Here is an 11,268-nt window from a genome sequence, read left to right as displayed (position 1 = left end):
TAATGGCCCGATTCTATTGGCCGGGGATTCGCGGCGATGTCCGTAGGTGGTGTACGGCATGCCGCGAATGCCAGTTAGTAAACCCAGCGGCCGTTCCAAAAGTGCCTTTGCGCCCTCTTCTGTTAATCGAGACCCCGTTTGAGAGAATCGGGATGGATCTCGTCGGGCCATTAGATCAGTCAGCACGAGGGTACCGCTTTATATTAGTTCTGGTGGACTATGCAACGCGATACCCGGAAGCCGTGCCTCTGCGCAATATCTCAGCACGCAGTATTGCAGAAGCACTTTTCCGCGTCATCTCCCGAGTTGGAATCCCGAAAGAGATTCTGACTGATCAAGGCACTACGTTTATGTCACGAACACTGCGCGAACTGTATGGGTTATTGGGGATTAAACCGATCCGCACCAGCGTGTATCACCCACAAACGGACGGTTTAGTAGAACGATTCAACCGCACCCTCAAAAATATTATTAAGAAATTCGTAAGTGAGGACGCACGTAATTGGGATAAGTGGCTCGAACCCTTGCTGTTCTCAGTGCGAGAGGTCCCCCAAGCCTCCACGGGGTTCTCCCCGTTCGAATTATTATATGGGCGTAAGCCGCGCGGCATCCTGGACGTGCTGCGGGAAAATTGGGAGGAGGGACCTTCACAAAGTAAGAACGAAATTCAGTACGTTATGGACCTGCGCGCAAAACTCCACACGCTCACCCACCTAACTCAGGAGAATTTGCGGCAGGCCCAGGAACGGCAAGCCCGCCTGTACAACAAGGGTACGTGCCTTAGAGAGTTCACTCCGGGAGATAAGGTACTCGTTCTGTTGCCCACGTCGAGCTCCAAATTGATCGCCAAGTGGCAAGGACCCTTTGAGGTCACACGGCGAGTCGGGGACGTCGACGATGAGGTGAGGCGAACGGACAGGGGTGGGGCGCTACAGATTTACCACCTCAATCTGCTTAAACTCTGGAACGAGGAGGTCCCCATGGCGTTGATGTCGGTAGTTCCGGAGAAGGCGGAGCTGGGGCTGGAGGTTCAAAAGGGGACATTGGCATCACGTACCTCTCCGGTCCCCTGTGGAGACCACCTCTCCCCGACCCAACTCACGGAGGTCGCCCAGTTGCAGACTGAGTTTTCGGATGTGTTCTCGCCCCTGCCCGGTCGCACTAACCTCATAGAGCACCACATAGAGACGCCCCCGGGGGTGGTAGTGAGTAGCCGCCCTTACAGGCTACCCGAACACAAAAAAAAGGTGGTTCGGGAAGAACTTCAGACCATGCTTGAAATGGGCATCGTCGAGGAGTCCCACAGTGACTGGAGCAGCCCGGTGGTCTTGGTAGCCAAGGCCGACGGGTCGGTCCGGTTCTGTGTGGACTATAGAAAAGTCAACGCGGTGTCTAAATTCGAGGCGTACCCAATGCCTCGTATTGATGAGTTGCTCGATTGACTCGGCACTGCTGGCTTTTATTCGACACTGGATTTGACGAAGGGATATTGGCAGATCCCCTTGACTCCACTATCCCGAGAAAAAACGGCCTTTTCCACTCCATTTGGTTTACACCAATTCGTCACCCTTCCGTTTGGGCTGTTTGGGGTGCCCGCGACGTTTCAGCGGCTGATGGACCGAGTCCTCCACCCTCACGCCACGTATGCGGCAGCGTATTTAGATGACATAATCATCTATAGCAATGACTGGCAGTGGCACCTCAAACATCTGAGGGCCGTCCTTAGGTCGCTGAGGTGAGCGGGGCTCACAGCCAACCCAAAGAAGTGTGCGATTGGGCGGGTGGAAGTACGGTATCTGGGCTTCCACTTGGGCAACGGGCAGGTGCGTCCCCAAATTAATAAGACCGCAGCAATTGCGGCCTGCCCGAGGCCCAAGACCAAAAAGGGGGTGAGACAGTTCCTGGGGCTGGCTGGCTATTATCGCAGGTTTATACCTATTTATTCGGACGTCACCAGCCCGCTGACTGATCTCACTAAAAAGGGGGCACCAGATCCAGTCCAGTGGACGGAGCAGTGCCAGCGGGCTTTCTCAGAGGTAAAGGCTGCACTGTGTGGGGGGCCACTTCTACACTCCCCTGACTTTTCTCTCCCTTTTATGTTGCAGACCGATGCGTCGGACAGAGGGCTGGGGGCGGTTTTGTCCCAGGAGGTGGAGGGGGAGGACTGCCCTGTCCTGTATATCAGCAGGAAGCTGTCGGTGCGTGAGGGGCGCTACAGCACCATAGAGAAAGAGTGTCTGGCCATCAAGTGGGCGGTTCTCGCCCTCCGGTACTACCTGCTGGGGCGCCCTTTCACCCTCTGTTCGGACCACGCGCCCCTCCAGTGGCTCCACCGCATGAAAGATGCCAACACGCGGATCACCCGTTGGTATCTGGCGCTCCAACCCTTTAATTTCAAGGTGGTCCACAGGCCGGGGGCGCAGATGGTCGTGGTGGACTTCCTCTCCCGTCAAGGGGGGGGGGGAGTCGGCTGCAGGCCGGACGGCCGCCTGGCCTGAGTCGGGCGGTGGGGGTATGTGGCAGCGGGGGCGTGGTCAAGCGCCGGTCTGTGACAGGAGGGCGGAGTCAGGGAAGGTAAGTGGCAGAATCACGTCACCTGAGAGCAATTAGCCTGTGTTTGTGTGTCTTCCCAGTGACTGCGCCCTTTATCAGGAGGGAGAGCGAGAGCAGAAGGAGCTCATCCCTGAACCAGACGCCCGTTGTGTGTGTGTGTGTGTCTGTGCGAGTGACTAATGTTAGACTGAAAAGTGTGGCAATAAAACCAGATTATAAAACCTGATCTCTGTCCTGCCGTCCTCTGTGCTCCACCCACACGTAGGGAGTCTTACAGCGGGCCTTACTGCAGGTCTATTTATACTAATTAAGATATTCAGTGTGGAATAATTGAGGGAGGAGACGGGTCGGGGAACGGGGCTCGTGCATGTGCGCCGAATTCCACATTGATTGGGATGTACAACAGGAGAGTGCGTGGAAACCTTCATACGCACTGATTGATACATCCGGATTTTTTTGGTCGTACGCAAATTTCCCGATTTTGACGTGCGCACATATTTAGTGGGAAATCCACGCAGGTCTTTGTACCTGAGGCCCCAGGTCATCACAGGGCTGACACATAGAGACAAACAACCATTCACACTCACATATACGGTCAATTTAGAGCCACCAATTAGCCTAACCTGCATGTCTTTAGACTGTGGGGGAAAACAGAGCACCTGGAGGAACCCCATGCACATGTGGGAAGAACATGCAAACTCCATACAGAAAGGCCCTTGTTGACTAATGGGCACAAACCCAGGACCTTCTTGCTGTGAGGCAACAATGCTAACCACTACACCACCATGCCATCCATTATTCATAGATTTCTCTGTAAATACATTATCAATAATACACTGCTCACCTCCTTCTGCTTCAACTGGGAGGGGGGTTAAGGCAGGGTTCCCTAATCCTGAGGCTGCATCTGTGCATGTTGAGTGCAGATGTCATTAGTGAACAAGCTAGTTATTAGCATGCATCTTAACTTAGGTGGCATACTAGCTGTATCATCAAAGTCTTTTCTGTCCTGTCGGATGGTCTGCTCAGCACCAATGGTCATGACCGTGGGCAACTAGCCCAGCTCGACTCTTACAGTGGTGCTTGAAAGTTTGTGAACCCTTTAGAATTTTCTATCTTTCTGCATAAATATGACCTAAAACATCATCAGATTTTCACACAAGTCCTAAAAGTAGATAAAGAGAACCCAGTTAAACAAATGAGACAAAAATATTATACTTGGTCATTTATTTATTGAGGAAAATGATCCAATATTACATATCTGTGAGTGGCAAAAGTATGTGAACCTTTGCTTTCAGTATCTGGTGTGACCCCCTTGTGCAGCAATAACTGCAACTAAACGTTTGCGGTAACTGTTGATCAGTCCTGCACACCGGCTTGGAGGAATTTTAGCCCGTTCCTCCGTACAGAACAGCTTCAACTCTGGGATGTTGGTGGGTTTCCTCACAGGAACTGCTCGCTTCAGGTCCTTCCACAACATTTCCATTGGATTAAGGTCAGGACTTTGACTTGGCCATTCCAAAACATTAACTTTATTCTTCTTTAACCAGTCTTTGGTAGAACAACTTGTGTGCTTAGGGCCGTTGCCTTGCTGCATGACCCACCTTCTCTTGAGATTCAGTTCATGGACAGATGTCCTGACATTTTCCTTTAGAATTCGCTGGTATAATTCAGAATTCATTGTTCCATCAATGATGGCAAGCCATCCTGGCCCAGATGCAGCAAAACAGGCCCAAACCATGATACTACCACCACCATGTTTCACAGATGGGATAAGGTTGTTATGCTGAAATGCAGTGTTTTTCTTTCTCCAAACATAACGCTTCTCATTGAAACCAAAAAGTTCTATTTTGGTCTCATCCGTCCACAAAACATTTTTCCAATAGCCTTCTGGCTTGTCCATGTGATCTGTAGCAAACTGCATACCAGCAGCAATGTTCTTTTTGGAGAGCAGTGGCTTTCTCCTTGCAACCCTGCCATGCACACCATTGTTGTTCAGTGTTCTCCTGATGGTGGACTCATGAACATTAACATTAGCCAATGTGAGAGAGGCCTTCAGTTGCTTAGAAGTTACCCTGGGGTCCTTTGTGACCTCGCCAACTATTACACGCCTTGCTCTTGGAGTGATCTTTGTTGGTTGACCACTCCTGGGGAGGGTAACAATGGTCTTGAATTTCCTCCATTTGTACACAATCTTTTTGACTGTGGATTGGTGGAGTCCAAACTCTTTAGAGATGGTTTTGTAACCTTTTCCAGCCTGATGAGCATCAACTACACTTTTTCTGAGGTCCTCAGAAGTCTCCTTCGTTTGTGCCATGATACACTTCCACAAACGTGTTGTGAAGATCAGACTTTGATAGATTCCTGTTCTTTAAATAAAACAGGGTGCCCACTCACACCTGATTGTCATCCCATTGATTGAAAACACCTGACTCTAATTTCACCTTCAAATTAACTGCTAATCCTAGACGTTCACATACTTTTGCCACTCACAGATATGTAATATTGGATCATTTTCCTCAATAAATAAATGACCAAGTATAATATTTTTGTCTCATTTGTTTAACTGGGTTCTCTTTATCTACTTTTAGGACTTGTGTGAAAATCTGATGATGTTTTAGGTCATATTTATGCAGAAATATAGACAATTCTAAAGGGTTCACAAACTTTCAAGCACCACTGTACAGAGCTTGCCACAGGTTTCACAGATGAATTCCGTTGTTTGGCAAGGTTCATGTCTCTTATGTCTTCTGTCAGACTCCTTTGTCACCAGATCATTTTCAAGTTTTTTGGCACCTTGGTGGAGCTTGTGCCGCCAAGAAATATGATCTTGGACAAGCTTCTCCCAATCAGCTCTGAAGTTGAATAATTTCAGGTCACGCTTGCAAATGTCGACGAAGCAAAGCTTTGGACGCCCCCTGTCATGTTTGCCACCTGCAAGCTGACCGTACAAAATTTGGTGGGGGAGACGAGAGTGGGCCATGCGGGACACATGGCCCAACCAACGCAGCCTATGTTGTTTCCGGATTGGATACAGGCTTGTGGTGCCACATCTTTTGTGGATCTAAGTTTCCTTTCAATGTGGGCATGAGAAGCCCATGTCTCACTACCGTAGAGCAGAGCAGACAGTACGCAAGTTTGGTATATGTGCACTTTGGTATGGACTGTAAGACACTTGTTGTCCCAAACACAACTTTCCAGTTTCCCGAAAAGATAGGCAGTCTGGCCAATGTGTGAGTTAACTTAACAGTTTAGATTTCCAGAAGATGAGACCATGGAATCTAGGTAACAGAAGTCTTTGACCGTGTCAAGAGGGCTCTCATTGATGGTGATGTGAGGAGGGGGTGCATTTATTGAGAAGGCAACCGTCTTCTTCACACTAATTATTTGGCCAGATTTGTCACAGGTATTGCTGAATGCGTCACATGTACCTTGTAGCTTGGCTACACTATGAGAGCAAAACATGGCATCATCAGCGAAAATTAGCTCGTGTATCAGGACTGTGCTGGTTTTTGACTTTGCCCTGAAGCGCGCAAGATTGAAAAGTTTGCCATCGCTCCAGGTGCTGAGGGCGATGCCTTCAGGGTTTGGAAAAGTGATATGTAGCAGGGTGGATAAGAAGATGCCAAACAGAGTTGGAGCCATCATGCATCCCTGTTTAACTCTGCACTTCACTGTGAAGGCTTCTGAGAGGTCACCATCAAAATCTATGCAAGCAGACATTCCGTCATGAAATGCTTTGATGATAGCTAGGAATTTAGGTGGACAGCCTAACTTGTGTAGTACCAGATACAGGCCTTCACAGCTGACTGAGTCAAAGGCTTTAGTTAGGTCTATGAAAACAGCCAGTAAAGGTTTGTTTTGCTTAATGCATTTCTCCTGAAGCAGACGGAGAGTGAAGACCATGTTGATGGTGGATCGATGCCTTCGGAAGCCACACTGGGATTCAAGATAAATTCTGTCTGCATGAAACTGTAATCTCTTCAGAATTATACTGGCGAAGAGTTTACCCACCAGACTGAGCAAAGCAATGGCTCTATAGTTGTCACAGACTTGTCTAGACCCCTTGTTCTTAAAGAGGGTCACCAGCTTTGCGTCTTTGAGATCCTGTGGGACGTGGCCTTCACACCAGCATGATAACAACAGGTCGAGCAGGTATTCTTTCAAGACAGGGACATCAAGTTTAAGAAGATCTGGAGGTATACCATCACTCCCAGGTGCCTTGCATCTTTTCATGTCCTTTAGGGTGCTCTCAATTTCTTGCAAGGTGGGATCTTCATCAAGTTACTTCAATTCCGGGAGTTGTCCTATGCAGTCCAGCGCGGATTCATCAAAGGGTATGGGGTTGCTGTAGAGACAGCTGAAGTGATCAACCCAGCATTTGAGTTGAACAGGTTTCTCCAACAAGATGTTACCATCGGAGTCTTTCAAAGGTGCAGTCAGTCGAGGTGATGGCCCTAGAACAAACTTCAAGGCCGCGTGGAAACCGCAATGTCACCACATTCATCGCAACTCTGAACATTTTCACAAACGTTGTCCCAGAACTCCCTCTGTGTCTCTCTGAGAACGCATTGTGCATTGGCACAAGCTTTTTTCATGGTTGCTTCATTCAGTGGGTTGGGTGCATTGACATAGGTCAGTCTGGAATTCCTCTTTTCGTCCAAAACTGGACCGATCTTGTCTAGGGTTAGCTGTATAGCTGTATAGTCTTGTCTAACTAGCCATATAGTGGACCGACAAATTCACTGAGCTCTTTGCAGAACAAAATTACATTCATTACCAATCTCATTTTCAGTGGCAATAAAGGTAACCTATGAAATATTTAAGAAAAACGACACTGCATTGGAAATTAAGTTGTTAGCTTGATCATCCAAAAAGTGGTTAAGCCACAATAATAATCTTCTGTAGCATTAACATTAGCATGTGAGGTTAATCAGGGCTGCCAACTTTTCGAAATTCCTTGGAGTGAGTTTTTTTTTGGGGGGGGCGATGGCAAAATTTTTCCGCACACCATGCAATAAGTGGGAATTTTGTATTCAGTTTGATATTCACTTGTCCCCCTGCATTCTGGTGTTTTGTTTGTGGGTCGTCCAGCTGGAGATGGACGGGGGGGGGGGGGGGGGGGTGTTGAGATTTTGGATTTAGTAGATGTTTCTGCATTCTGGTGGATTTTTGGAGTGGCCTGCTGTGCCATACCTACATTCTTACACACCCTGACTTGCCAGGCCTTCAGCTTGTGGCCAACAAAAGCACCAAGTTTGGGCTTAAAAGCCCCCACACTAGAAAACTACAGATGACTGCCAATGTTCCTGTAGTCCTATAGACCTGTGTTTCAGATTTAAAGGCAAGTTCATGTTTGAAAATATTTTATCAGCTAAGCCTAAACACCTTCTGAATTGAAACTAAATGTTAAGTTTTTAATAACTGTTGCAAAACATAAGATTAGTCAGTGAGGGACATTCATTATGCATTTAAGGGCTTTCCCCACCACTGGGTTCAGCAGAAGATTGACATGGGGAAAAATATCAACAGCAAAAGAACAAATAAAATGCTTAAACAGGAAGTAAAATGTGCATGCGCTACAAGAAAAATTAAAATGATTAAGTTTGAACAGTATTGAAACACAAAAAGCTGAACCTTGGCCATAGGTGGGACTGTGCACACAAAGTTGGGCTTAAAAATTTTGGTCATACTTAAATAAGCTATATTAATATATTTCTTATTAATTTATTTCTTGTCTATGTTTCTTATTAGTAATAGAGCATTCGTCAGGGCCTGTTATCTGACAAATATTCTCTACCTGTCTTGCCCTCTTTGAAACCCTGTCTCCTCAGTATATTGTTCTCTGTCTTTTTTTTAATTATTCACAAGTTCAAGTTCTTTGATATTACAGGTGACCATGCTTTATTTACTTTAACTGAGCAATTACATACATCATAAATAATTAAAAATAAATACCCTGTAAATAAACAATAGGTATGGCGGCTAATGGCTCTTCTTGCATTTGTAATATTATCTCTTACTTGCTTTATTTTACAACATTTCCAGTATGGCTTCAAATAAAGTCATAAAGTATGATAACATACAGTAAACAAACTAAAAATGCGCCTTAATAAACGTGTGCTAAGGAGGTGCTCTCCCGTGCTGCTTGTTGGGGAAGATAGAGGCTGTGGCACGGCAGTAGGCCTATAATGATTTAGCATGCCTAGTACACAGCTCTCAAAATGGCATTAAATATTCTCACAACACTTATAGGCTAAAACGATTAAGAAACTTTATATAAGTTCATAATTATGCCAGTAACACCACACATTGGCGTGCATATGTACTGTTAGATTTAAAGCATGATTTAAGTTAGTTTTATAGCTGCAGAACATGATTTAGGATTGTTAGATTTAACCAGTCTCTCCAGTGTTGAATTTGAAATTGAAATGATTGAATGTTAGATTTAATGTTAGATTTAAAGCTGCATTAAGTGATTTAAGTTAGTTTTGTAGTTTTAGAATGCAGAATGTGATTTAGGATTGTTAAGACTTTATGAATTTAATATTTTAGCTTCTTAGATCTTATTCCTGTATAAGTTCCTGTAAATTTACTGTGTGACCTTCCTCCAGTGAAGAAGACACACACTTCTTTACTAGACTAGACATAAACATGTCTTTGTTTAAAATTGTGAATGCTGAATTGCTGAGTTGTTAAGAACATATCCGTTGATATGAAATATTTTGCTTATGATTGATCCAAGGTATATTTTGCTTATGATTGATTCAAGGCTCTACTCACACACTCATATTGATGGAATTAAGATGTGATTTGCTGACTTAGCACAAGAACACATTCACATACGCACACACATAACACACACACACATCCTACACACACACATTCGTGCGCACACACACATACACACACACACACCCCTCTCACACACACATCTGCACATACACACATATTCAACAGACATAACAGACAAACACAGCTGCCTTTTAGAGAGATAATCAGACATTAGTTTTGATTATAATTTGTAATAAAAGGTTGTTTGTAATAGTTCATCTTCAGTGAAAAAAGCTGTGAATAAACGGCCAATCCCTGGTTTCCTGGTCTGTTTTCGCGGTGTTTTTTTCGCCCCAGAATTCTGCAGGTGGCACGAAGGCATTGGTCTCGAGAAGAAGCCGTTCCAGCTGGGGGAACCTTTACATGTACAAACCTGTCTGAGACATGCGTCTTCAACTTGGATACCTTCTTCTCTCTCCTCTTCCTCTAAATTGACGGTAGGCAATTATCCAACTTCCGGCGAGTGCAGCATCATTAGATGCGCAACCTACCATAGGGGAGTGTGTACAGAGGGAACACCTCTCTGCGTGTTTAGCCATGTGTAAGGCATAATTGATCAATCGCAAGTGGTTGGCGCGACGCAATGGGTAGCCTAGATTAGATAGATAAACTAGATTTTTTTCTAGCGTGAGAAATCGGAGGTATGGCGTGTGAGCATGTGAAGACAATCAAATGCGTGTGTCTCACGCCCATTGCGTGAGAGTTGGCAGCCCAGGGTTAATAGCCACCAAAGGAAAAAGAGTGAATAAACGTATTGGCTACCTTCTTCGAGAAAAACTGGGTGCCTAACTGTCAGTCCTTTTTCTCTCTCTCTCAGCTTTCTGCTGCCTCTCTTTACATTTCTGGTAACCCGACTTCTTCATGATGGTTTCAATCTAGTGATGACTCACCATCAATTCTTATCATGCGCAATTTACTTTAGTGCTTGATTTGAAAACAACAAACCTAACGTGGTGTCATGCTCTGGCTCTGCCTACGCAAGACTGTAACATGTAATGAATAGGGACAGGGTGAAATATAAAGACTATCTAGTCTAATAATTTTGCAGAAAATGGAAAACAAAACCAGAAGGTTGTTATATGTGCGCATTTTAAGAGACAACATTATTTAAAAAATATTTTTATGAAATTAACTTACACATAATAATATTGTCCTCTGAAGGCCCCTAGACAGTGCTTGGCCCTAAGAATAGACCTAACTTCCCCCCTCTAATGCCATCCCTATCAGTATGGAACTAGTGTTTATTTGAATGTCTACAGCTTCCTGTCCCTGGTCCTGGAGTGTCCCCTGTCCTGCACATTGTGCTATTCTATCTGCACCAACACACTCACTCAAGTCAGCAAGCACTGTTAATTAGTGGAAACATTAAATGAGGTGTGTTGAGAGCAAGGAAAGTGCTGAAATGTGCAAGCCAGGGGGTCCTGGGGTGGACAAGGGGTAAACCAGGGTTAGGAACCTGTGAGGTAGTCAATGTCAAGACACCATGAACACTGATCAAACACATGGCTCCTCAAAGAGCAAGAAATATAACAGACATTAATCACTTGATTTAAACTTGATGTCTTTGTGTATTTTAAGTGTGTATGTCTTATTCATGCTTATATAATAAGACTCACTATCACAGTGAGTGTTATAAGGCTCATCTCTAATGGGTTCATAATAGTAACAGCAAGTCAGAGATGAGGAGTAAAATTGGATTTAGCCCTTATTCAATATCACAACCAGCCATCAGTGCAGATACGGATCTGTTATCTCTAAAACTGTTCTTCTTTCGAAAGATGTTTCAGGTGTGACAGGTAACACCACGACTGAGAGAACTGGGAAACTATTGATCTTACAGTAGTGGATGTGATGGACTGTGTGCAGTGTGGTGTGATGATTATT

Source organism: Neoarius graeffei, chromosome 2 (genome assembly GCF_027579695.1).
Source record: "Neoarius graeffei isolate fNeoGra1 chromosome 2, fNeoGra1.pri, whole genome shotgun sequence".
Taxonomy (NCBI): domain Eukaryota; kingdom Metazoa; phylum Chordata; class Actinopteri; order Siluriformes; family Ariidae; genus Neoarius; species Neoarius graeffei.
The sequence above is the reverse complement of the archived record's forward strand: the minus strand, read 5'-3'. Positions refer to the sequence as shown.